Here is a 25,299-nt window from a genome sequence, read left to right as displayed (position 1 = left end):
CCTGATTTATTAAAATTTTGTTTAAGATCCATCATACTTGTAACAAACAGAATCGGAAGTTTTAAATTCGCTGCACATAGTTGCTCATTAAAATCCGGCGGTTTTCTTGATCCAGTCGAGGACGGAGGTGACTCTGGTGTACCCGGCCGGCTGACCAGTCTCCTCGCAGCCCTTGACAGAGACAAAGCTGGCCACGCCGATCTGCTTGTAACCTTTCTTAGTCTTCACGACCAGGGCGCTGCCACCGTCGCCCTGCAATACAGACAGGTGTTTGAGAGCTGAGTGTACTCACACTGGCGTTTTGTGGAAGACTTCGAGAAACCTCGGAAGTCTGTTATTCAGATATATAGACTACACTCTTGTTTACGAGCTTGCAGCATGCTGGTGTAGCTTGGGTCAGAAATTTGTGTTAATCAGTAGAACGAAAAACTAGTCTAAGCAGCAAATTTTTACTTTCTATTCGTTCGATGGCTAGTTTCGGGCCGATACCCATTTTTAAATCGTCGTAACATAGTCGAAAATGGCATTTCCGAAGAAGTCAAAAATGTACAGTGAACATTTACAGTGCATACAGATAACTCCCCATTTTCCACCTGATTTGAAAATGGGTCTCGGCTCGAAACTACTCATCGAATGAACAAAAAGTAAATATTTGCAACCTGGACTCTGTGACGAAGCAATCTGGGATCTCTTTACCTCCTCTCGTGATTTGCCATCTGGCTCCTTAAATTCATATTGTTTTCATTTTTGCCTGATTACCATTAACACTCATGAGTGTGAACTGCATTTCCATAAAAGAGAAAGATTGGCCCTCATTCTTAAGGAATACGGCACCAGGTCTAGTTTTGTGCTTAGTTTTGCGTATGTAATTAATTTCCTAATTTATTTCGAGCATGCCTAGTTTATATTTTTTGCTACAGATCATTATAGGGTGAATTTGTAATTGTTTCGTGCCTTAGATTCTATTCATGTCTTATAAACAAATATAAATTCTGTAGTAATTATAAACATTTGGAAGAAGAGCTACTAGGATTCTTTAAAGTATTTATTTGGCTCTATTCGAAAACATATTAACAATGTCAGCCATTAATTAATTCCAAAATAATTACCACATTTGTCAAAAGTATTGTCTGTATGACTATATCTGTTAATTTCATTATTTAAACAAATAATTCGGCCTAACCTTTGAGGTAGAAGGAACTGTTAAAAAGAATGAATTTTTCGATGTATTCAGTTAATTGAAAGATTTATGTTTTAATTGTAGTTTCTGTAACTTATACATCGAACAACGTATAGTTTCAGTTCCTATTATGACCGATTTTTGGTCCCAAAAAAGTCAGTCCGCAGCCGATTTTCAGAAGTGAAACATGTATTGGTTAGATTAACAACAATGCATCACTTAACAGAGAAATAAGTGTAACACAAATAGACCATGAGCTAGAACAATTAACGACAGTGTCCGTGTAATTTATTTGAAAAATAGTGTCACACGTACCATCTTATTCTGCAAGAACTGTGAACTGTGTGGTTAGGTTTTTACTGCTCATAGCTTTCGACAGCAGACTATTGTAGCAGTATGCTGATCTTGCCTGCAACCTGTTAATGAGGGTTATCAACATTTACCAATAGTGAACTGCTCATATAATTGTGTAATTTTCGGGGGGGGGGGGGGGGGCGGTTGTGAACAGTGAAAGTGAGTAACTGTGAAACGCAGCTGTGCAACCGTCGGTTATGTCATTTACAATAGTCAGTGGTTGAATTTCCATCCCCTAATTTTCAGCCAGTAGAAGAAATAAAAACCTTGAGGTTCGCCGATGACATTGTAATTCTGTCAGACACAGCAAAGGACTTGGAAGAGCAGTTGAACGGAATGGACAGTGTCTTGAAAGGAGGATACAAGATGAACATCAACAAAAGCAAAACGAGGATAATGGAATGTAGTAGAATTAAGTTGGGTAATGCTGCGGTAATTAGATTAGGAAATGAGACACTTAAAGTAGTAAAGGAGTTTTGCTATTTAGGGAGCAAAATAACTGATGATGGTCCAAGTAAAGAGGATATAAAATTTAGACTGGCAATGGCAAGGAAAGCGTTTCTGAAGAAGAGAAATTTGTTAACTTCGAGTATTGATTTAAGTGTCAGGAAGTCGTTTCTGAAAGTATTTGTATGGAGTGTAGCCATGTATGGAAGTGAAACATGGACGATAAATAGTTTAGACAGGAAGAGAATAGAAGCCTTCGAAATGTGGTGCTACAGAAGAATGCTGAAGATTAGATGGGTAGATCACATAACTAATGAGTAGGTATTGAATAGAATTGGGGAGAAGAGGAGTTTGTGGCACAACGTGACTAGAAGAAGGCATCGGTTGGTAGGACATAAGCTGAGGTATCAAGGGATCGCCAATTTAGTATTGGAGGGCAGCGTGGAGGGTAAAAATCGTAGAGGGAGACCAAGAGATGAATACACTAAGCAGATTCAGAAGGATGTAGGCTGCAGTAGGTACTGGGAGATGAAGAGGCTTGCACAGGATAGAGTAGCATGGAGAGCTGCATCAAACCAGTCTCAGGACTGAAGACCACAACATCAACAACAACAACAACGCAGTACATAGACACGGAGGACTATCAATGAAGAAATGAAGCAAGCGAACGTCGCAACTGGTTTTTCGTTCTACTGATACGTTTGTTGTTTGGTCTCATCGCAGTAAGAATTTGAACAGTTGCTGTACAACACCTGAATTCAATCCACCCAAATATTCATTTCACGGTGGAGACGGAGGAAGATGGCTGCCTTCTCTTCCTTGATGTGTTTGTCAGAAGGAAGTTTCATGATACCCTGGGACACGTTGTTTATAGGAAGCGTGCTCGCATTTACTTTTTTTGGCAAAAAAAGTAGAAACCAAGTTTTGTTTGTCTCATTTATTGTGGTGCAGCCTGCACGATATCAAAGTTCCCACCCTGTGCAGACGAATAGCACATGGCATTGCAAATTTTATATTAAACTTCTTAACTATGCTTTTTTTCTTCGAGGAAAGGCTATTTTTATTTTATGTTGGAACAAAAGGTGCATTTCCGTGTAGACATAACCGCAGTGTTCACACAAATGACAACACACATCAACTGCCAACAAGACTCTTAAACTTTGTAATCTGTCTTCCCTGCCCACAAAAACCGCTAAAATGTTTATGAATAAGTGGGATAAGAGTCGATCCAGCACACCTCACTGCAAGAAATTGCAAAAATTATTTGCTTTTTAAATTAGAAAGACAGTGTTAAGAATATTCAGAACATATTTGCGTCGCAGTTAAAATTCTGGCGACGTGGGAAACAGAAGCCAAAAAAGGACTGTCCCATTTTCTTTACGAGACGAATTCCAGCCGGCAGGTGTGCGTCTACTGTTAACTGACAATAAAGAAACAGGCGGCAATGAAATTAAATTATTCGGCATTGTCGTTCTTTCATAGCACAGTTACCTCAAGTAATCCGTGTTGCTCCGTGTTTAAAGGAGAAATCTTTGTGCACGTGGTCCGTGTTTAAAGTAAAAAGCTTTGTGCTCATGTGCGGTGTAGTACGATTGGAAATGGATTCAGTCCTTCTTTCTTTTCTTTTACAAATTTTTTTCTTTTGTTTTGACTGTTGGTTGACAATTTTGTAAGTCCTTTAAAATGAATAACAGTGGAAAAAGCAAACGTGCAAAATTAAGTGGGGCGGCATTTCGGAAATTATCGAAGGAAAGGCGAGAACGAGATGTTCAAAAAACGTTTGGTAGAGTTGATAATTTTTCGCAAAAAATGTTGCTGGATTGACTGAGTTTACGTAGTATGGATGATATTTCTGGCACTGCAGCTGTTGTGAAAGAAGTACATACAGACGAAACAAAAGTTAAAAATGAAGAAAAGCAAATTGTTCCTGATTTCGAGTTTCACGAAAAACTAAGTGTCGAGTCAGACATTACAAAATGAAATAACCTCTTTAGTGACGATCCTGCAGAATGGTGTGTCAATGAATCAACAATCGACATTCTCTTACAACATGGCATTAATCAAAACTATAACGGTGATTTTTCTAATTAAAGAAGATCAATAGGTGATAAAACCAGTTATTTGAACAAAAATGTATTTTACCATGAACTTTTAAATGGTGAATCAACTTTTATGCGTGATTTTCTAGTATGCTCCTGTAGCAACGGTGCTGTTTTTTGTGCATCATGTAAATTGTTTGGAGGTAAGGCCGCGATTGCTACTAATGGTATTGCAGATTGGAAAAAAATTTTCTAATATTTTATTTCATCATGGGAATTCACTTGAACACAAAAATTCTGAGTTATCACTCTTAACAAGAAAAAAGTCACTTGGAACAATAGATAACCATTTCGAGTCATATGTTGATACAGAAAAAATGTACTGGCACAGTGTGTTGAAAAGGGTGTTTTGCAGTAGTGAAGAAGCCAACAACAAGTCGTGGACTTCCCCTATGTGGACACGTTGAAATAATCCATTCATTACATAATGGTCAATTTATGATGTCTCTTGAACTTATAGACGAGTTTGATCCTTTCCTCGCAGAGTACACTGAACGATATGGAAATCTACGGCAGGGACATAAAAGTTATCTTTCTTCAAAAATCTGTGATGAAAGAGTAGAGCTTCTTATGAACGAATAAAAATAATTATCATAAGTGAAATAAAACAGGCCAAATATTTCTCTATGATAGTAGATTCTACTTCGGACATTTCACATACTGATCAATTATCTTTCATATTATGACATGAGAACAAGAATGGTGAGCCTGTTGAACTTTCCCTTCTGTTTTTACCAAACCAGGGACACAAGAAAAAGTCCTAAAACTTAGCTAAGGCCGTACTAAAAGTCCTGTCTACAAATTCCACTGCTACTACTGATTGTAGAGGCAGTAATATAACAATGCAAGCAATATGCCAGGAACCTACACTGGTTTGTAGGTACGCATTAAAAAACGAAATCCGAAAGCGCATTATGTGCCTTGTGCAGCACATTCTTTGCACTTAGTCGGCACTAGTGCTGCAAGCTGTTGTCGGGAAGCACGTTCATTTTTCAATGTAGTGCAAAAACTTTATAAGTTTTTCTCTGCTTCTACCCAGCACTGGAACAAACTTCTTTCTTTCATGAAACCAGGAAGCGAAACAGTAAAAAGTTTATCAAGAACACGTTGGTCAGCAAGGGAGGAAGCGTGTGTAAGTCTATATGAAAACTGGGATGGCATTATCAATGCCCTCACACATATTGCCAATAATATGCCAGACACCACACTTGCTAGGTGGTAGTTTAAATCGGCCGCGGTCCATTTAGTATATGTCGGACCCGCGTGTCGCCACTGTGTGATCGCAGACCTAGCGCCACCACAAGGCAGGTCTCGTGATACGAACAAGCACTCGCCCCAGTTGTACGGACGACCTAGCTAGCGACTAGATGTACGAAGCCTTTCTCTCTCATTAGCCGAGAGACAGAATAGCCTTCAGCTAAGTTAATGGCTACGAACTAGCAAGGCGCCATTAGCCTTACAGTGATTGTAATTAAAGTCTCCTGTGTATAGTGAAGAGAGATGTACCACAATGATTGATTAAAGATAAGTATTAATCCAGCTATGTACTTTTCTTCATAGCATTAATTACGTAGCCTGTTCCAGTACTTCACGCCCGTCTGCGTTAGTCTAGCGTGCATTTTCAGCCATCTCGATCTATAAGGTGTTGGCCCAGCTGCCGACACATCACATGGCGACGAGTCTACAAAGGATCTTGTGTTTTACTTTGCCCTAATTTATTTGTGTCATGGCTTCGCCAGATGTACTGTCCGAATTTTATCGCTTGCAGAATCAGCAGACGCAGGCGTTATTGGATGCCCTTGGACAGCTCGTCCAGGGTCAACGTGCCATTCAAACCGATGCGGCTGCCGCTGCTTCACCGGTACCGCAGCCACAACCTGCCGTTGCACCACCATTTCGAAGTTTTGATGAAACCCGCGAGACTTGGCGGGAATGGTCCCGCCAGTTTGCCTTCCACCGCGCCGCCTACAGAATTCGAGGTAATGAGCGGCAGCCGTTTTTGCTTTCTTGTGTCGGTGTGTCCACCTACCGTGTGATAGTGAAATTGTTTCCCCGACGCGACGTAGCAACTCTGTCCTACGAGGAAATTTTGTCTGCTTTAGATGCCTATTTCAAAGAAACAGTTAATGTGGTTGCAAAACGGTATAAGTTTTTTCGTACAAAACGTACGGCCGGTCAAACTAATAGGGAGTGGGTAGCAACATTGCAAGGACTTACTAGGGACTGTGCCTTTGACTGTGACTGTGGTCTTTCTTATTCAGATACGATGGTATGTGATGCTATTGCACAGAACGTTTCTGATGTTCGCATACGGGAGCAAATTTTGAAACTAGTTAATCCCTCCCTTCAACAAGTGATAGACATTTTGGATAGACAAGACACACTTGACTGTGCTCAGAATCTTTTGAAACTTCGCCAGCAGTGTGTAACATTAACCGGTCCGCCGGGCGAGCTGCGCGGCCCGGTCAACTGCCCTCGCGCAAACAAGCGCAGCTGCCGCCGCGCTTTAAGCCACGTGTGCCGCGCCAGCCCACAAATGCAGTGAAATCATGCCCGCGGTGTGCTACTAGACATTCGCGTGAACATTGCCCGTCACGCCAAGCTATTTGCTTTTTCTGTCATAGGAAAGGACATGTTCAAAGTGTTTGCCAGAAAAAGCTCCGATCAGACAATCACAATCATTCCAGGCCCTTTGCTTCTCGCCGGAATCGAACCAAGGACACTCAGGATCGTGGAGCTTCGCCCATGGACATTCATGTAGTTAATTCCGATTCGTCCAGTGCCACTTTCTCTAACAGTGCCTGTGTTCGTCCCACAAAAACTGTGCGTCGACGTCGCCGGAAATCACGTCCATTAGCAAGTGATTCTGTCCCAGTGTCTATTCAAATTGCACAAAACAGTCGCTCTTGTCGTCAGCAGGACAATAAACTTTTTGTGGACTTAGACTTTGAAGGCAAAGTGATACCATTCCAGCTCGATACCGGAGCTGCAGTTTCATTGCTCAATCACGACACGTACAAACAACTGGGCGCACCTCCGTTGCGTGCCGCAAATGTTCAGTTAAACAGTTATTCCGGACAGACAATTCCTGTGTTAGGACAGTGCACTCTTTTTGCAACATTTAAAGGACAAACAAAACTTGTGTCAATTTACGTTCTTCGTTCTTCTACTGCAGTGAACTTGTTTGGCTTAGATTTATTTCAGTTGTTTAACATGTCTATTGTAAATCAGGTGCTATCAGTGAATCAAACTGTGCCTACGGACAGTGTTCTCGCTTATGTGACGAATTTGCAGACATTTTTGCCACGGGCTTAGGTTGCGCTAAAAACTGTGAAGCACAATTGGAACTGAAGGTCAACGCGCAACCGAAATTTTTCAGAGCGCGCAATGTTCCCCACGCATTGCGTCATGAGGTCGCAAGAACATTGAACAATGTCGAATCACAAGGTGTGAGTGAACGTGCGCAATGCCTCTTCTCTTTCAGCTCCGCTTCATCGCGTACGCCGTGCAGGTGTTCCGTTTCTCTGGACGACGGAATGCGAACGCGCTGTTCGCCAGTTGAAATCGGCGTTGCTTTCTAATACTTGCCTTACGCCATTCGATCCCCAGAAACCCCTTTTGTTGATGGTAGGTGCATCGGATTTCGGGATCGGTGCTGTCCTTGCGCCCAAAGTTGGCTCGCATGATCGCCCTATTGCCTTTGCGTCCAAATTGCTCTCGTCTGCGCAAAGAAATTATTCCCAGATAGAGAAAGAAGCTTTGGCTCTCGTGTTTGGTGTTACTAAGTTCCATGATTTCTTGTATGGTCGTCACTTCACCATCATCACAGACCACAAACCTTTGACGTCGCTTTTTCATCCGAACAAGCCTGTACCTCCGCGTACAGCGCAGAAATTCATTCGCTGGTCTATTTTTCTCTCGCAGTACCGCTACGATATCTTGTATCGGTCCACTGCTAAGCACGGAAACGCCGATGCGTTGTCCCGTTTGCCTGTTGCTGAGGATAAAGCATTCGATTCTTCCGAACTTGCTTGCATGTTCATTGATTCGGAAACCGATGAAGTGGTCGAATCGTTTCCGATCGATTTTCGTCGTGTCGCTACCGCCACAGCTGCTGACCCTGTCCTTGCTACTGTTTTACGTTTTGTTGCTACGCAATGGCCTTTGTTAAAGTCTCGGATTGCGGATCCGTTGGTTCGCCGATTTTTTGCTCACAAGGAGAGACTTTTTGTTCGACGTGGTGTTTTGTTGTTGCGTTCTGATAATGATCAGTCCCGAGTCGTGGTCCCACGTTCGTTACAGTCCTCTGTTTTACGGCTTCTTCACCAAGGACATTGGGGTATAGTGCGAACGAAACAACTTGCTCGTCAGCACTGTACTTGGTTCGGAAACGATGCTGCGATTACGAATATGTGTTCTTCTTGCATGGCGTGTGCCGAACAACAATCCGCACCGCCGCGGAAAGTCTTTGCATGGCCAAAAGCCACTTCCCCGTGGCAATGCTTGCACATTGATTTTGCTGGTCCATTCTGGAATGCTCGATGGTTGGTTCTGGTCGACGCCTTCAGTAAGTTTCCTTTTGTTGTCCGGATGTCTTCCACGACGTCCTCCGCCACCATCCAAGCGTTGTCTGCTATCTTTTGCATTGAAGGTCTTCCGCAGACTATTGTTTCCGACAATGGCCCACACTTCATGTCCGCAGAATTTCAGTCATTCTGCCAGGCCAATGGTATTCAACATCTGACATCCGCGCCGTTTTCGCCTCAGTCAAACGGTGCCGCTGAACGATTGGTCCGGACTTTCAAGTCACAGATGTTAAAGTTGAAAGAGTCGCATTCTCGGGAGGACGCATTGTTGCTCTTTTTGTCTTCGTATCGCTCTCAGCCCCGAGATGGTCGCTCGCCGGCTGAGTTGCTCCACGGTCGTCCTCATCGCACCTTGATGTCTTTGCTGCATCCGCCGCATCAGGTTCCTGTGCAGCGGCAGACTCCTGCTTTTGCTCCAGGCGACGTTGTATTTTATCGCAACTATCGAGGTTCACGGCGTTGGCTCGCAGGGCGCATTCTTCGCTGCCTCGGCCGCGCGATGTATTTGGTTTTGGGGGCCTCTGGTGAGGTGCGTCGGCATCTCAATCAGCTGCGCCTCTGTCGTCGCACGCGTTCTGCCGCTCCCCGTCTGCTTTCAGCGACGGTGCCGTCCGGTCAGCGCCCTGGGGACCCATCTACTGGCTCGCCTCATCCCCGGGTGTTACCGACGATGCCTTCCATTTTGCCCCATGGCGACGCGCCGCCGCAGCCGCCGCCGCCGCCGCAGCCGCCGGTACTCCGGCCGGCGCCGCCCGCATTCGACGCTTCGCTGCAGCCGCCAAGCGCCTCCCTGGGTCACGCGCCGCCGATCGCTTCCCGTGACCAGCTGTCCTCCGCCATGGAACTCCCGCCCGCTCCGGACCACATGACGTCATCGCGCGTCGGCTACCCCGACGCAATGGAGGTCGACCCTTCGGCCCCTCCTGTCTCTTTACGGGCGCATACACCGCATGTTGACGTGCACCCTGGACTAGGTTTTCAGGCGTTTCCTAGCTCCCCTCGGACCGAATGGCCGGGTGCGGGTGGCACAGCCTCGCCTGTTGTTAGGCTCCCCACCTCATCGCATACGTCAACATGGGGTCCTCCCCACGGCGGGCGGAAGCCTTATCTCACGACCGTTCGCCGATTTGCGGGGGGGGGAATGTGGTGTCACTGCCAGACACCACACTTGCTAGGTGGTAGTTTAAATCGGCCGCGGTCCATTTAGTACATGTCGGACCCGCGTGTCGCCACTGTGTGATCGCAGACCTAGCGCCACCACAAGGCAGGTCTCGTGATACAAACAAGCACTCGCCCCAGTTGTACGGACGACCTAGCTAGCGACTAGATGTACGAAGCCTTTCTCTCTCATTAGCCGAGAGACAGAATAGCCTTCAGCTAAGTTAATGGCTACGAACTAGCAAGGCGCCATTAGCCTTACAGTGATTGTAATTAAAGTCTCCTGTGTATAGTGAAGAGAGATGTACCACAATGATTGATTAAAGATAAGTATTAATCCAGCTACGTACTTTTCTTCATAGCATTAATTACGTAGCCTGTTCCAGTACTTCACGCCCGTCTGCGTTAGTCTAGCGTGCATTTTCAGCCATCTCGATCTACAAGGTGTTGGCCCAGCTGCCGACACATCATGAATTATATGAATCACTTGTAGGATTTATTGCATCTATTCGTGGCATGTTCGACTATTATGAAAATAAATCCATGGAGATTGTGACTGATATAGACTATGAATGCATCTATAAAATATCACGAAAACGCAAACTTCATGATGACGAAGAAGCGGACTGAAGAAGTTTTGCTGACTGGGAGGGAAGAATTGAGAATCTAAACATTTCTCCCAGTACTCGACAACTTGTACGCCAAATTAGTTTGGAGGAAGGAAAGCTATAGAACACTGTTGGACTCCTTCAAAGTTTTCAGTTACCTTAAGAACAGTTCACCTGACGATATTGCTGGACGTGCAGCCAAACTCCAAGAGTCATATGAGACGGATTTAGAGCCTTCCTTCCCTAGTGAATGTGTACAATTCGCAGAACTTTCGGAATATTTTGAGATTAGTGATATACAAATTGAAATGAGTGAATTTTTACGAAAAGAGAGGTTGCAGTCCGTGTTATTGAATGTTGACATTGCTCTTAGAATATTTCTATGTATGGCACTTACAAATTGTTCAGCAGAACGCTTGTTTTCGGCTCTTAAAAGACTGAAATCGTACCTACGTTCTAAGTTGTCTGAGGAGAGATTGAACACCTTGTCCATTCCTCACATCGAAGCTGACATCCTAACTGATAACCATATAAACTATGAAGATAAGATCAACGAGTTTTCTGTCGTCAAAGCCAGACACAAACTTTGCTGACTGCTGATTTTGTTTATTTGTTCATATTACTTTTAAAAATTTAAGATTATCATGCGATTTTTATGATAACTTAGAGCACATTCATTGGATTTACGAACTAGGTAGTACCTGTTTATTTTACAACGGGCGATGGCAGAACGCGGAACTAAACCTCGTTTACGTGCAGACAAGACCGAAGGCGCCCGACAGTACTAAACAATACCTGAATGACCCAGGCCGCTAGGCGCTGTACAAAATGGTTCAAATGGCTCTGAGCACTATGGGACTTAACTTCTGAGGTTCAATAACTACTTAAACCTAACTAACCTAAGGACATCACACACATCCACGCCCGAGACAGGATTCGAACCTGCGACCGAAGCGGTCGCGCGGTTCCAGACTGTAGCGCCTAGAACCGGGCGCTGTACAGTCAAGTCATACTGATACTGTAGTATATCACAACTGATGCGTATTCTTGGCGTCATCTGAAGTGTATAGTGGAAATATACGTTATCGGAGAATACGCCCAGATGAAAAAGTATTAATAAATAACGTACTTCAGTTCTGTCGATAAATACGTAAAAGCTTTGCTAATACCGTTAAAAAGAGCTATGGTGAGAGCATTGGCTGCAGTACAAAACTATTCAGCCGTTACATGGATTAAAGGTATTATGTACACTTATTATGCAGCATCTAGCTACACAGACCCTAATGCTTTAGACGTTAAATATTAGATTATAAAACCAATTTGATTTTTCCACACTAGTCTGTAAAATTATGTAATAGCTAATCCAGTTTTGTGTTAGTCGTCTGTATTTAGTTATTAGTTCGTGCACGGAAATCTCTATTTCATTCTCTGTTTCATTTTCATTCCTTACGCTTTCCTATAAATTCACGTATTAAAACCGAACGTGTTTTTTTTTTTTATCTGCTACACATTGAAGTCATTAGATCGCAAAACGACAGTTTAACGCATCTCTGTAAAAGTACTTACTAATTTCTAATGTATGACACGTTCGCTTCAGTTTTTAGATAGTAACAGAACTTTTTTATTTTCATTTTCAACGGTGTCGTGTAAAAGAACATATTAAAAGTGAAAGTACAACAAAAATCCGATGTCTCCTACACGCTCTACTGAATTTTTGAGGCCATTAAAGAATAGTTATTTTCCTTGTGTTCGTTTCCGTTGTCTTTTGACGGAAGAAGTGTTAACGCAATGCAGTTTTAAGTTAGTTTTATCCGCTGCCGTACACCCAAAGTACAGTTCCTATTACATTTTGATTGAGCATTACTAGACACTAACGCGTCCTTCAGATCAATGAATAGCAGAGTACGTAAACAGCTCATAGCGCTCCCACCCAAAACAGCAATTGTGAACTGATCGGGTAATAGTTATTGTTTGAAACATGGCGTGCGCATATAATATGGTGCGCCTAGGGGCGCAAAATTTTTAAATCCGCCACTGTTCACACGAAAACTACCCAAGAGGAAAAAAAAGAAAAATTCTCTCTCTCTCTCTCTCTCTTTTGCTCCAGTCCTGAACGAACACACACACACACACACACACACACACACACACACACACACACACACACACACACACAAGCACACTCACACAAACCAGTCACCACGAACTCCAAATACACTTCAAACTCGAGCCACAAAAACACGTAATGGCGGAGAAAACTCTATGTTTTGAAAAATCGAAGAAAGTGCAGTGTCAAGCGACCATAGGTTACGAAATCAGCCTAATCACTTCACTAACAACATATGAGAAAGCACTGCGACATCAAAACCGTATGCTACACACAAAAAACGTGTTAAATACTTATTGCCGCTTGTAAATACATAATAAATAGAAAAATCAAAATTACGTTTTGCTATTTGCAGATGAAAAGTTGTAGATTGTGTAGTAGACTAGCTACCAACATAAATGTCCAATAGCATCATGTAAGGTATGTAAACCAATGCATACATCTAATCTTTTGCCAATTAAGCTATAAACAGAACTTTGATATGATGTTATAAACAAGACAGTGCATCAGATCGTTAATACAGTTAGAAAACTGCTACGGATGCAAAGGGAACTTCACAGCTAACATAAACACAGTCAAAGCCTTGCAGACAAACAAAAATTACACGAAGCGAAATGTAGTGTGAGGAGGGCTATGCGAGAGGCGTTCAACGAATTCGAAAGTAAAGTTCTATGTACTGACCGGGCAGAAAATCCTAAGAAATTTTGGTCTTATGTCAAAGCGGCAGGTGGATCAAAACAAAATGTCCAGGCACTCTATGACCAAAATGGGACTGAAGCAGAGGATGACAGACTAAAGGTCGAAATACTAAATGTCTTTTTCCAAAGCTGTTTCACAGAGGAAGACCGCAATATAGTTCCTTCTCTAGATTGTCGCACACATGACAAAATGGTAGATATCGAAATAGATGACAGAGGAATAGAAAAACAATTAAAATCGCTCAAAAGAGGAAAGGCCGCTGGACCTGATGGGATACCAGTTCGATTTTACACAGAGTACGCGAAGGAAATTGCCCCCTTCTTGCAGCGGTGTACCGTAGGTCTCTAGAAGAGCGTAGCGTTCCAAAAGATTGGAAAAGGGCACAGGTCATCCCCGTTTTTCAAGAAGGGACGTCGAACAGATGTGCAGAACTATAGACCTATATCTCTAACGTCGATCAGTTGTAGAATTTTGGAACACGTATTACTTTGGAGTATAATTACTTTTCTGGAGACACGAAATGTGCAGGAATCAACATGGGTTTCGAGAAAGACGATCACGCTATTCGTCCACGAGACTCAGAGGGCCATAGTCACGCGTTCCCAGGTAGATACCGTGTTTCTTGACTTCCGAAAGGCGTTTGATACAGTTCCCCACAGTCACTTAATGAACAAAGTAAGGGCATATGGACTATCAGACCAAATGTGAGATTGGATTGAAGAGTTCCTAGATAATGGAACGCAGCATGTCATTTTCAATGGAGAGAAGTCTTCGAAGTAAGAGTGATTTCAGGCGTGCCGTAGGGGAGTGTCGTAGGTCCATTGCTGTTCACAGTATATATAAATGTCCTTGTGGATAACATCGGAAGTTCACTGAGGCTTTTTGCGGATGATGCTGTAGTATGTCGAGAGGTTGTAACAATGGAAATTTGTTCTGAAATGCAGGAGGATCTGCAACGAATCGACGCATGGTGCAGGGAATGGCAATTGAATCTCAATGAAGACAAGTGTAATGTGCTGCGAATACATAGAAAGAAAGATCCTTTATCATTTAGCTACAATATAGCAGGTCAGCAACTGGAAGCAGTTAATTCCATAAATTATCTGGGAGTAGGTATTAGGAGTGATTTAAAATGGAATGATCATGTGAAGTTGATCGTCGGTGAAGCAGATGCGAGACTGAGATTCAATGGAAGAATCCTAAGGAAATGCAGTCCGAAAACAAAGGAAGTAGGTTACAGTACGCTTGTTCGCCCACTGCTTGAAAACTGCTTACTTGTCTGCGATCCGTACCAGATGGGGTTGATAGAAGAGATAGAGAAGATCCAACGGAGAGCAGAGCGTTTCGTTACAGGATCATTTAGTAATGGGGAAAGCGTTACGGAGATGATAGGTAAACTCCAGTGGAAGACTCTGCAAGAGAGACGCTCAGTAGCTCGGTACGGGCTTTTGTTGAAGTTTCGAGAACATACCTTCACCGAGGAGTCAAGCAGTATGGTATATTGCTCCCCCCCACGTGTATATCGCGAAGAGACCATGAGGATAAAATCAGAGAGATTAGAGCCCACACAGAGGCATACTGACAATCTTTCTTTCCACGAACAAGACGAGACTGGAATAGAAGGGAGAACAGATAGATGTACTCAAGATACCCTCCGCCACACACCGTCAGGTGGCTTGCGGAGTACGGATGTAGATGTAGATCTCAACTGTGAACTATGAACAAGTGATGTATAATATTTTTTCAAAAATTATTCATTCCCAATTGTAAATATTACACGACTGGCCATTATAATTGCTACACCACGAAGATGACGTGCTACAGACGCGAAATTTAACCGACAGGAAGAAGATGCTGTGATATGCAAATGATTAGCTTTTCAGAACATTCACACAAGGTTGGCGCCGGTGGCGACACCTACAACGTGCTGACATGAGGAAAGTGTCCAACCGATTTCTCATACACAAACAGCAGTTGACCGGAGTTGCCTGGTGAATCGTTGTTGTGATGTCTCGTGTAAGGAGGAGAAATGCGTACCATCTCGTTTCCGACTTTGATAAAGGTCGGTTTGTAGCTTATCGCGATTGCAGTTTATCGTATCGCGACATTGCTGCTCGCGTTGGTCGAGATCCAATGACTTTTAGTAGAATATGGAATCGGTGGCTTCAGGAGAGTAATACGGAACGCCGTGCTGGATCCCAACGGCCTCGTATCACTAGCAGTCGAGATGACAGGCATCTTATCTGCATGGCTGTAACGGATCGTGCACCCACGTCTCGATTCCTGACTCAACAGATGGGGACGTTTGCAAGACAAAACCCATCTGCACGAACAGTTCGACGACGTTTGGAGCAGCATGGACTATCAGCTCGGAGACCGTGTCTGCGGTTACCCTTGGCGCTGCATCACAGACAGGAGCGCCTGCGATGGTGTACTCAACGGCGATCCTAGGTGCACGAATGGCAAAACGTCATTTTTTCGGATGAATCCAGGTTCTGTTTACAGCATCATGATGGTTGCATCCGTGTTTGGCGTCATCGCGGTGAACGCACATTGGAAGCGTGTATTCGTCATCGCCTTAATGGCGTATCACCCGGCGTGATGGTATGGGGTGCCATTGGTTACACGTCTCGGTCACCTCTTGTTCGCACTGACGGCACTTTGAACAGTGGACGTTACATTTGAGATGTGTTATGACCCGTGGCTCTACCCTTCATTCGATCCCTGCGAAACCCTACTTTTCAGCAGGAAATGCACGACCGCATGTTGCAGGTACTGTACGAGCCTTTCTGGATACAGAAAATGTTCGACTGCTGCCCTGGCCAGCACATTCTCCAGATCTCTCACCAGTCTGGTCAATGATGGCCGAGCAACGGGCTCGTCACAATTCGCCAGTCAGTACTCTTGATGAACTGTGGTATCGTGTTGAAGCTGCATGGGCAGCTGTACCTGTACACACCATCCAAGTTCTGTTTGACTCAATGCCCAGGCGTATCAAGGCCGTTATTACGGCCAGAGGTCGTTGTTCTGGGTACTGATTTGTCAGGATGTATGCACCCAAATTGCGTGAAAATGTAATCACATGTCAGTTAAAGTATAATATATTTGTATATTTGTCCAATGAATAACCATTTATCATCTGAATTTCTTCTTGGTGTAGCAATTTTAATGGCCAGTAGTGTATGTACCAAAAGTTTCGCTGAATGTTAACATGTAACAACAATTTTACTGTAAGAAAATAAAAAATAACCCACTGAAGATAGGACAAAAAGTGCTGAAACATGTATGGGTAAAACAAAACAGAAAAGGTGTCTTGTATAAGGCGAAATTCCTCGTCCTATTTTCATAGCAAGCACGGACTTAAGAAGAACTGCAACACCACAAGATGATTATAGCTTAATTTAAATTCGTTTGCCGTCAAAGCAATATTTAACCTTAATTGTTTTCAATAATTAAACCAAATTAAATTTCAAAATGATATCCAGAATGCCACGTAGTCTATCTGGTCAGTACGAGTTAACACAACATCTGTTACCACTGACCTTTGGTAGATATATTACCTAATATTGACTAAAGAAATGGAGATGATGTCACACGTGACTTTCCCGTTACGGCACTTAACAATGTGGGAAACTGTCACTAAAGGATAATTCCACATTTTGGTAAAGTCCACAGCACGAACTCGCAAAAGAGTGATGGAAAATACGTCAAGCTGATGGTAAGCTTGTTCCGGATTGTGTTTGCGTGATAGTAAGGCAGGAAAAAGAGCACCGTAATTTAAACCGCAGTGATGAAATTTCTGTAGAATTCAAGATCGAGCCGACAGTAGTTTTAAGGTAACACAGAAGATACGGAATGTCAGAGGCAAATGTTGCCACATCCTTATTTTCAGGGTGTGGGCATGCATTGTGTTTACTCGGTATTCACTTCGGAAATGGTGACCGTAAATTGTTACGAGCAACGTAAGCCAACAGCTGTGTCAAGCATGGAGTTACGCGACTTCAGGATGCTAATCAGTGATATGACCTGCGACACGCCTGACGCATCTCATTTGCTTCTTGGGTCTGCGTTCATCCTAGCTTCGTTTTTTAGACAGAGAAACCTTGAACAACGAAGCGGTAATGAATTACTGGAGAAACAGGAGTTTTGCACTGAAGTAACAAATGCAAAGATGCGTTTCAAAAGATCAAAATGAAGTTGAATAACTTGGAACTGTTAGCTCACACAGACGTAACGAAGTTATTTCGTTTATTTATCGATGCCATGACGTGGGAACTGTAATCTCTTTTTTTGTAATAAATAAAAAGTACCATTTGAAACGCATCACCGGCCGGAGTGGCCGTGTGGTTCTAGGCGCTACAGTCTGGAGCCGAGCGACCGCTACGGCCGCAGGTTCGAATGCTGCCTCGGGCATGGATGTGTGTCATGTCCTTAGGTTAGTTAGGTTTAATTAGTTCTAAGTTCTAGGCGACCGATGACCTCAGAAGTTGTCGCATAGTGCTCAGAGCCATTTTTTGAAACGCATCCATTTCATTATCGACTACGAGTTTTAATCAGTGCTGCAGATCATGTTCAGTTCTAGTTGGATCAGAAAAAAGAGGCAACAACAAACCAAATTTCAAAAGTGTGATATTACAATCACTACTATCAGAGGAGCCATAATTAACACCAAAACACTGGGAAAGCTGTACATACCCGGCAGTGCAAAGTGAAGATTGTCAACTATAATAAAACACAAAGGTTATGGGTGTGGTAAAAATTTTTGCATAGTAACGCAATGTGTGCGTTTCTCATTGGCTAGTACACCAAAACAGCATCAAATAGATTCCTCCACCACAAAATAAAATACTGATATGTAGTAAAGTTAAAATCATTACATGATAATATACAACATTTCAGCATGTATGATGTGTTATGCCTTAAAAGATAAAATAGCAATTTAAAACACAACCTCACAGTACAGTGTGCATTAAACATTTTCGTTCTTGTTTGTAAATTTTAAAAGACAGTGCCAAACTAACAAACATGTCTAATCAGCATAGACTGAGTCTTTCATCTCTCAAAATACAGTTCTAAGAATTAGTTTTAATTTTATTGAATAAGAATAAAATACACTGAGGATCATTACTTTAAAATTTAAAAAAATGGGAGAAGAAAAGAGAGAATACAGTTATAAAAATTAGAATAGATTTTCGGAAATACTGCAAATGACAAGGTGTTTAATGATAATAGTTTGGTAAAAATAATAAAGTGGCAGCTAGAGTGTACCCCTGTACCACAGCAGATTGAATGGCGAATGTTGCAGTAGGTAGTATTTTTATGAACATCACAAGCAGTCAAACAACACGATATCCAATTTCATGTTTGTGGAACAAGGAAGTTCATCACGTGCTACGCACCTACTGGAGAACATGAAGGTAAATATTAAAATGAACATCAAGGGAAAATTGATGTTGTTCGTTAAGATTCTTATAGAGTTATTTTCCTTTGGCAGTGTACATTTCAAGTTCCTCTAATACTTCAAGATACCGCCCTTTGTTTGTTCTATTCAAAATATCCACGTTATTGTCAATATTAGTGATTTCATGTGTATGTGGTGATAAATGCGTACCAAATAGCATTTTACTTTGTGTAAGTATACGTTCATTAAAGCAAGTTTTAAATGTTAGACCTGTCTCCCAATTTAGTTCTATTGACAATCAACACATATTGTCTTATATACATAAGAGTTTAAATATTTATTCCCTCTAGTTTAAAAAAAAAGCTAAAGCAAAGCATGGACAGAGACAATATTAAGAAATTGGATATAGCAAAATGTACATGATTTATTCAAAGCTGTTATTCAACAACTGCGGTGCGTACTCATTTCAACAAAATAAAAGTTTGTTATAAGCTACATAAAAATATTAATTTTACTTTACAGGTTTTAACAGATTATTATGTAGTTTTCAGAAGTTTTCAGGAATACTATAAAGTCATTTGCTACAGTTCACAACACATAAGCTCCGAGGAGATGTGTTCTTGGGTTTGTTTCCCGAACTGCTCAAATAGTCAATATCTCAGTAGACAAGTTTGGTGGACAGAATGTTTCGACAACTGTGTAACATTTTCTAACAAAATTTCTTACTTTTAATGTAGTTTTTGAGGAAGAATCACCTTGATCTTACAATATACATGAGGCAAAATGCTATTACCTTCAACTCTCTCCTCTTTCTTCATCTCTGCCTGCCCCACTCCCTCTGCGTATTTCTTCCTCTCATCTCTCTACGCTCATCTCCTCCTCCTCTTCTCTTTTTGACCATCTTCTCCTTCCTCTCTTTCTCTGAGGACCTTCTCCCCTCCCCCCCCCCCCTGTATGTCTGTCCTTCTCCTCTTCCTCTACCTCTCTACCCTGTCTGTATCCTCCTCTATCTCTCCTTCTTCTTCTCCCCCTCTTCCTTTTCCTCGTGCCTACCACCTCTCTCCGTCTTCGACTTGTCTACTGTGCCTCACTTCATCCCCTTTTTTCTGTTCATATCATCCTCAGCGTTTACACCGTGAATCTCATCCTCCACCACTCTGCTCAGGTCCATTCACAAATATAGCTTTAATCTGCAGTTTCTACCATGTGCTCATACAGCACAAATTTGCACACATCTTCTCCTTTCCCCACTTTCTGTCCACCTGCTGCGTCTTCCTCTATCCTTACATCTTCTTCTTTCCCATCTCTCTTTTCATTTTCTTCCCCTCTGTCTATCCATCTCTTCCTTCCCCTATCATCTGACCATTTACTCAGTCCCTATGACTGTAGGTATTTCCCCCACTCCCTCTACAAATCCACCTACTTCTCCCCTATCTGCGCAAATCTTTGCCCATCATCACCCCCCTCCCTTCTCTATGAGCCTACTCTCTCCACCCCCTCTCTATGAAACTGAGGCTGACTGCAAAGCAATTCTACTGCCACCAACGTATTGTTTGCCTAAGGGCCTTGATGGTAAGATAACAGAAATGAGGTTCATACACAGGAATGCACGAGAGTTATTCGGAGGAAGAGATCACCAGAGAGAGAGGAAGAGGGAATTCAGGGAGAGAGTCGGAGGAGGAAATGGTCACAGAGGGAGAAGGTCGAGATGGACTGAGAAATTGGGGAGCAGCAGGTGGAAAGAGAGAGGGGGAGAAGAAGATGGGCAGAGAATTGGAGAGGAGGCGATTTACAGAGAGAGAGAGAAAGAAGTGGTGGGGGGGGGGGAGGGGGACAAAGGGATGGATAGAGAGAGATGAGGGAGGAGATGTATGAGGCCTATGCCAAAAGTTTTTAGCAGAATGTGTGAAAGAAAATTTATTTGCGAAAAACGTTTACAACTTTTCAAAATACTCTCCATTAGCATGTATACATGCTTAGAAGAGTGTCAGTCCAAGCTTCTTTTGGGATGTCACTTAGTGCACTCTCGTATGCTGCAATGGCCTCTTCATCTGATGAAAACCACTGCCCTCGAATTTTTTCCTTAGTCTTAGGGAACAGAAAGAAGTCACAGGGGGCCAGATCAGGTGGATAGGGGGGATGGGGTAACACTCACACTTTTTCCTTCTCCAGAAAGTTCATCCTTCTGGCAGCCCTGTGCGCAGATGCATTGTCGTGATGCAGCAGAAGGTGCCCACTCTTGGACTTTGGATGCTGTGATCTTTGTGAAAAAAGTTGTCACCATCTTTCTTCCAGAGCTCCGACTTCGTCGAACTTTTGTGGGTGGTTCCTCCCCTGGAAAGCACCACACAGAAGACTGTCTCTTCGTTTCAGGTTCATAATGGTAGACCCACGTTTCATCACCTGTGACGATATTGTAGGTGTCTTGGGACTTCCCTCCATTGAATTTTTCGAGCAGTCCACTCTCGCCTCCTTTTGGCTTTCTGTCAAGGAATGTGGCACTCAATGGGCACATCTCTTAGTAAGGCCTAAGTGACTATGAACGATGGTCTGTGCTGCTGTTGATCCAATATTTATGGTCTCTTCAATGTCGCAAAATGTAATATGTGGGTCTTCTTTGAGCATTTTCCTCACAGCATCATTTGAGATGTGTTATGACCCGTGGCTTTACCCTTCATTCGATCTCTGCGAAACCCTACATTTCAGCAGGATAATGCACGATCGCATGTTGCAGGTCCTGTACGGGCCTTTATGGATACAGAAAATGTTCGACTGTTGCCCTGGCCAGCACATTCTCCAGATCTCTTACCAATTGAAAACGTCTGGTCAATGGTGGCCGAGCAACTGGCTCGTCACAATACGCCAGTCACTACTATTGATGAACTGTGGTATCGTGTTGAAGCTGCATGTGCAGCTGTACCTGTACACGCCAGTCAAGCTCTGTTTGACTCAATGCCCAGGCGTATCAAGGCCGTTATTACGGCCAGAGGTGGTTGTTCTGGGTACTGATTTCTCAGGATGTATGCACCCGAATTGCGTGAAAATGTTATCACATGTTTGTTCTAGTATAATATATTTGTCTAATGAATACCCGTTTATCATCTGCATTTCTTCTTGGTGTAGCAATTTTAATGGCCAGTAGTGAAGACTAATGAGCCAAAACATTATGACCCCCTCTTAACAACACGTTTGTCCGGTTTTGGAACGAAGTACATCACTGGTTCTGTTGTGGCTTGGCAAGACAGCCTAGCCACTATGAGGAAGCCGAAAGGCACGCGTTTAAGCTCACGCAGGCTGGCGTGAGGTCTGGAACAGTTAAAGGAATTGAGACTAGTAAAAAAAAGTACGTAGCTGCTGGAATACTTAACTTTAATCCATAATAGGTGAACATCGCTCTTGACGGTACATGTTTTACAGCATCAATAGTAACTGGTAATGGCGCCTTGCTAGATCGTAGCAAATAACGTAGCTGAAGGCTATGCTATCGTCTCGGCAAATGAGAGCGTAATTTGTCAGTGAACCATCGCTAGCAAAGTCGGCTGTACAACCGGGGCGAGTGCTAGGAAGTCTCTCTAGACCTGCCGCGATGCGGCGCTCGGTCTGCAATCACTGACAGTGGCGACACGCGGGTCCGACGTATACTAACGGACCGCGGCCGATTTAAAGGCTACCACCTAGCAAGTGTGGTGTCTGGCGGTGACACTACAGGTTCTGTGTATTATTAGGGGTCCGACAGTTTGTTGGTAGGATTGTGGTGGTATGTGGCATTAGATGTCTACGCACAGGTCACGTAATTCGCGTAGATAACGGGCCGCTGATCTGTGTACGCGGTCATGGCGCCCGACAGCGACCGTGATAGGTTCCATAGGATTTACATCAGGCGAATTTGGTCGTCGATAAATGAACGTGAGTTCGCTATAATATCCGCAAACCACTCTAGCACTGTTCTGGCTCAGAATACTGGTGAAAGATAACATCGACGTGGCGGAAGACATCAAGCATGAAAGTATGCAGGTGGTTTGCAGATGTCAGCGTGTCTTCAATTACTGCCACAGGTCCCATGAGCAGTAGAATGTCTCCCATAGAATAATACTATTCCCACCAGCCTGCGTCTGTAGCGCGCAGTACGTTTCGAGCCACCGTTCACGTCGATGACAGCGTTTGTGGAGACGACTATCGACCTAGTGCAGCAAAAATGTGATTCCCCCAAAGAGAAGACACGTTTCCATTGATCGACGGTCGGGTCTCGATGGTCCCGAGCCGACTGAAATCGTAACTGACGATGTCATTGGGTCAACGTCTGAACACGTAGGGGTGGTATGCTGTGGAGTTCCATGTTCAACAATGTACAACGAACAGTGTACTCCGAAACACTTTTGTGTTCACCAGCATTGCGCTCTCTCGGCAGAGATGCCACATATGACCCTCTATCCCACCCTACAGAACAACCAAGTCTTCAGACTCCACGTTCTGTGAAGAGTCGTGGATGTGTAATCATTTAGCACCTAGTGGTAATTTACCTTTCCTTCCACCTCTTTCCGTAGATGCTCATGACAACAATATGTAAACTCCAGACGAGGTTATGCGTTTTCGAGATACTCATTCACAGGCTCTGCGTAATAATAATCTACCCTTTGTCGAAGTCACTTATCTTCAATGGATTTCCCAATTTACAGTCCATATCTTCGCTGAGGTAATCCCCAGTCCGTATCTGCTCCGCTTACTTGCTTTTGTCACAGTATCACATGCCTGCAGCGGCATCAGGCGTCATCCGACGTTGCGGTGGGTAATCGTCATTATGTTTTGGCTTATCAGTGCACTAACTGTTCGAGAATAATCTTCGTATGTGTTCACTTCAATAAATCTACACGTGATCCCGAATACACTTATTTTGTGAAAATAAATAAATTGTATTACTCTCTGTTTACGAACCTCAAGCTGGTGCACCTGACCCTTTTATCTGTTACTAATTGCAAATGCTTAAGTAAGGTATAATATTTTCATAATTGATTATATTTGTTATTTTCCAAAATTCTAGCTATGAATAATTCAATCAAAACCTAAACTGCTTGTCAGTATGGATATCAACAAAACTGTCAATCAAAAGTCCCAAAGATGAAATGAATCGAACGATTTCATTTCCCTTAGTTTCTGTCAGTGGTATCTGCTGACGATGACATATTAACAACTGTTGGAAACTCCAAATATTAGCTCTCACTCGAAGCTAGATCACATAATACGTTGGTAGATTATAAATGCATTCAAGAAGACCACGTGACACAGCTATCGATAGCAAATTTTGTTAGTTTCATGAAATAAATTGTTTTAACATTAATTTATTACAAATTTGCATTGCAAAAGAATTTGCGTATCAAAAATTGATATACACACAGACAGAAAAAAATATCGTAGCACCAAGAAGGTGTTGAGCGACATAAACGAAAGGTGATAGGCTTGTTTCTACGTCTGAAAGATGATATTTATCAAAATTTCGCGCTATTCGTGTAAGTGTGGAGCTGGTAGCACCACTATGAAGATGCATATCAGGTATACTTAAATACACGCTGTAAGAGTCGTGAGCGTTGGTTGCCTTTGATAATGGACGTGATAAGTTGATGTTAGTCAACAATTCCTTTAAGGCAACAAAGACGCCATTATGAACACCACAGTTTGAACGAGGTGGTGTAACAGGGCTACGAAAAGCTGGATGTTCATTCTGCGATAGTGCACAAAGACTTGGCAGGAATGCAGCCACTGTACCTGATTGTTGCAGCAGTGGTCACGGGAATCTACTTCTGCAAGACGACCAGGCTCCATACAGCCATGTGGCACTACTGACAGGGAACAGCATCGTCTATGGGGTATGGCTCTAGTGCATTGGACTGCATCTGCAGCAGCAAACTGAGCCTCAAGTGGCACCGCAGTGACACAGCGAACTGTGTGGTGTGTGTACTGTAAGACCTTCGATACACACACCATCAGATTATTTGACTTGTCGCTCTAACGAAGTAGGCGAGTGTCAGCAATACGTCTCGTGGTCTTATCGTGGCGTGTTTATCTTCTGCCGTTAGGTCAGACGATAGAAATGCCACTTGCACGCTTAGCAGATTGACGGTGACCAACTTTAAACAGAACTTGATTAATTTTCACACACATTTATTAAAATAATAAAAAGGATAGACATTACGTAACTTGATTCTAGATGCTGTTTACAATTGACAATCTGAAGTTCCTTTGGTCTTGGTACGTTAATCTTATTCTCACATATCTCTGACACTTGACAAAGTGTCTATACATTTCTCTTCGTGGCTATGTACAGGAATACGATAATCTTATTAGGCGCAGACTGAAACTTGACTACAGACTAATGTAGACTGCTGCAGACTAATGCAGACTAACGCAGACTAACGCAGACTAAGGCAGACTAAGGCCGACTGACTAATCAGAGGTCTGTACACTCGTTATAATACCTCGCGCATTCAGGTATCACTGCGCGAGTGTGAGCCGCGAGGAGAAACGCTTCTGCATTAGCAGCAATCTCATTGGCTGCATTACATATTAATACGTGGATCGGCGGAAGCAGAATTTGGTCCGTCTCTAAGACAGCGCCATCTCGTAGTGCGGAGATGGACGAGCGCTGCGCTTGTGCTGTTGTACTTA

The 25,299-nt window shown here is 43.1% G+C and overlaps 1 long non-coding RNA gene across 1 annotated transcript; it reads right to left on the bottom strand.

Annotated features, from left to right (window-relative positions):
* LOC126425131 (uncharacterized) lies at window positions 1-24,499 on the bottom strand. The gene is made up of 2 exons (XR_007576265.1): window positions 24,400-24,499; window positions 1-252 (listed from the first exon to the last, which is right to left on the bottom strand). It is a non-coding gene; the product is annotated as an uncharacterized LOC126425131 (long non-coding RNA).
* Between the last annotated feature and the right edge of the window lie 800 nt (window positions 24,500-25,299).

This window comes from Schistocerca serialis, chromosome 10 (assembly GCF_023864345.2).
Source record: "Schistocerca serialis cubense isolate TAMUIC-IGC-003099 chromosome 10, iqSchSeri2.2, whole genome shotgun sequence".
NCBI lineage: Eukaryota > Metazoa > Arthropoda > Insecta > Orthoptera > Acrididae > Schistocerca > Schistocerca serialis.
The sequence above is the reverse complement of the archived record's forward strand: the minus strand, read 5'-3'. Positions and strand labels throughout refer to the sequence as shown.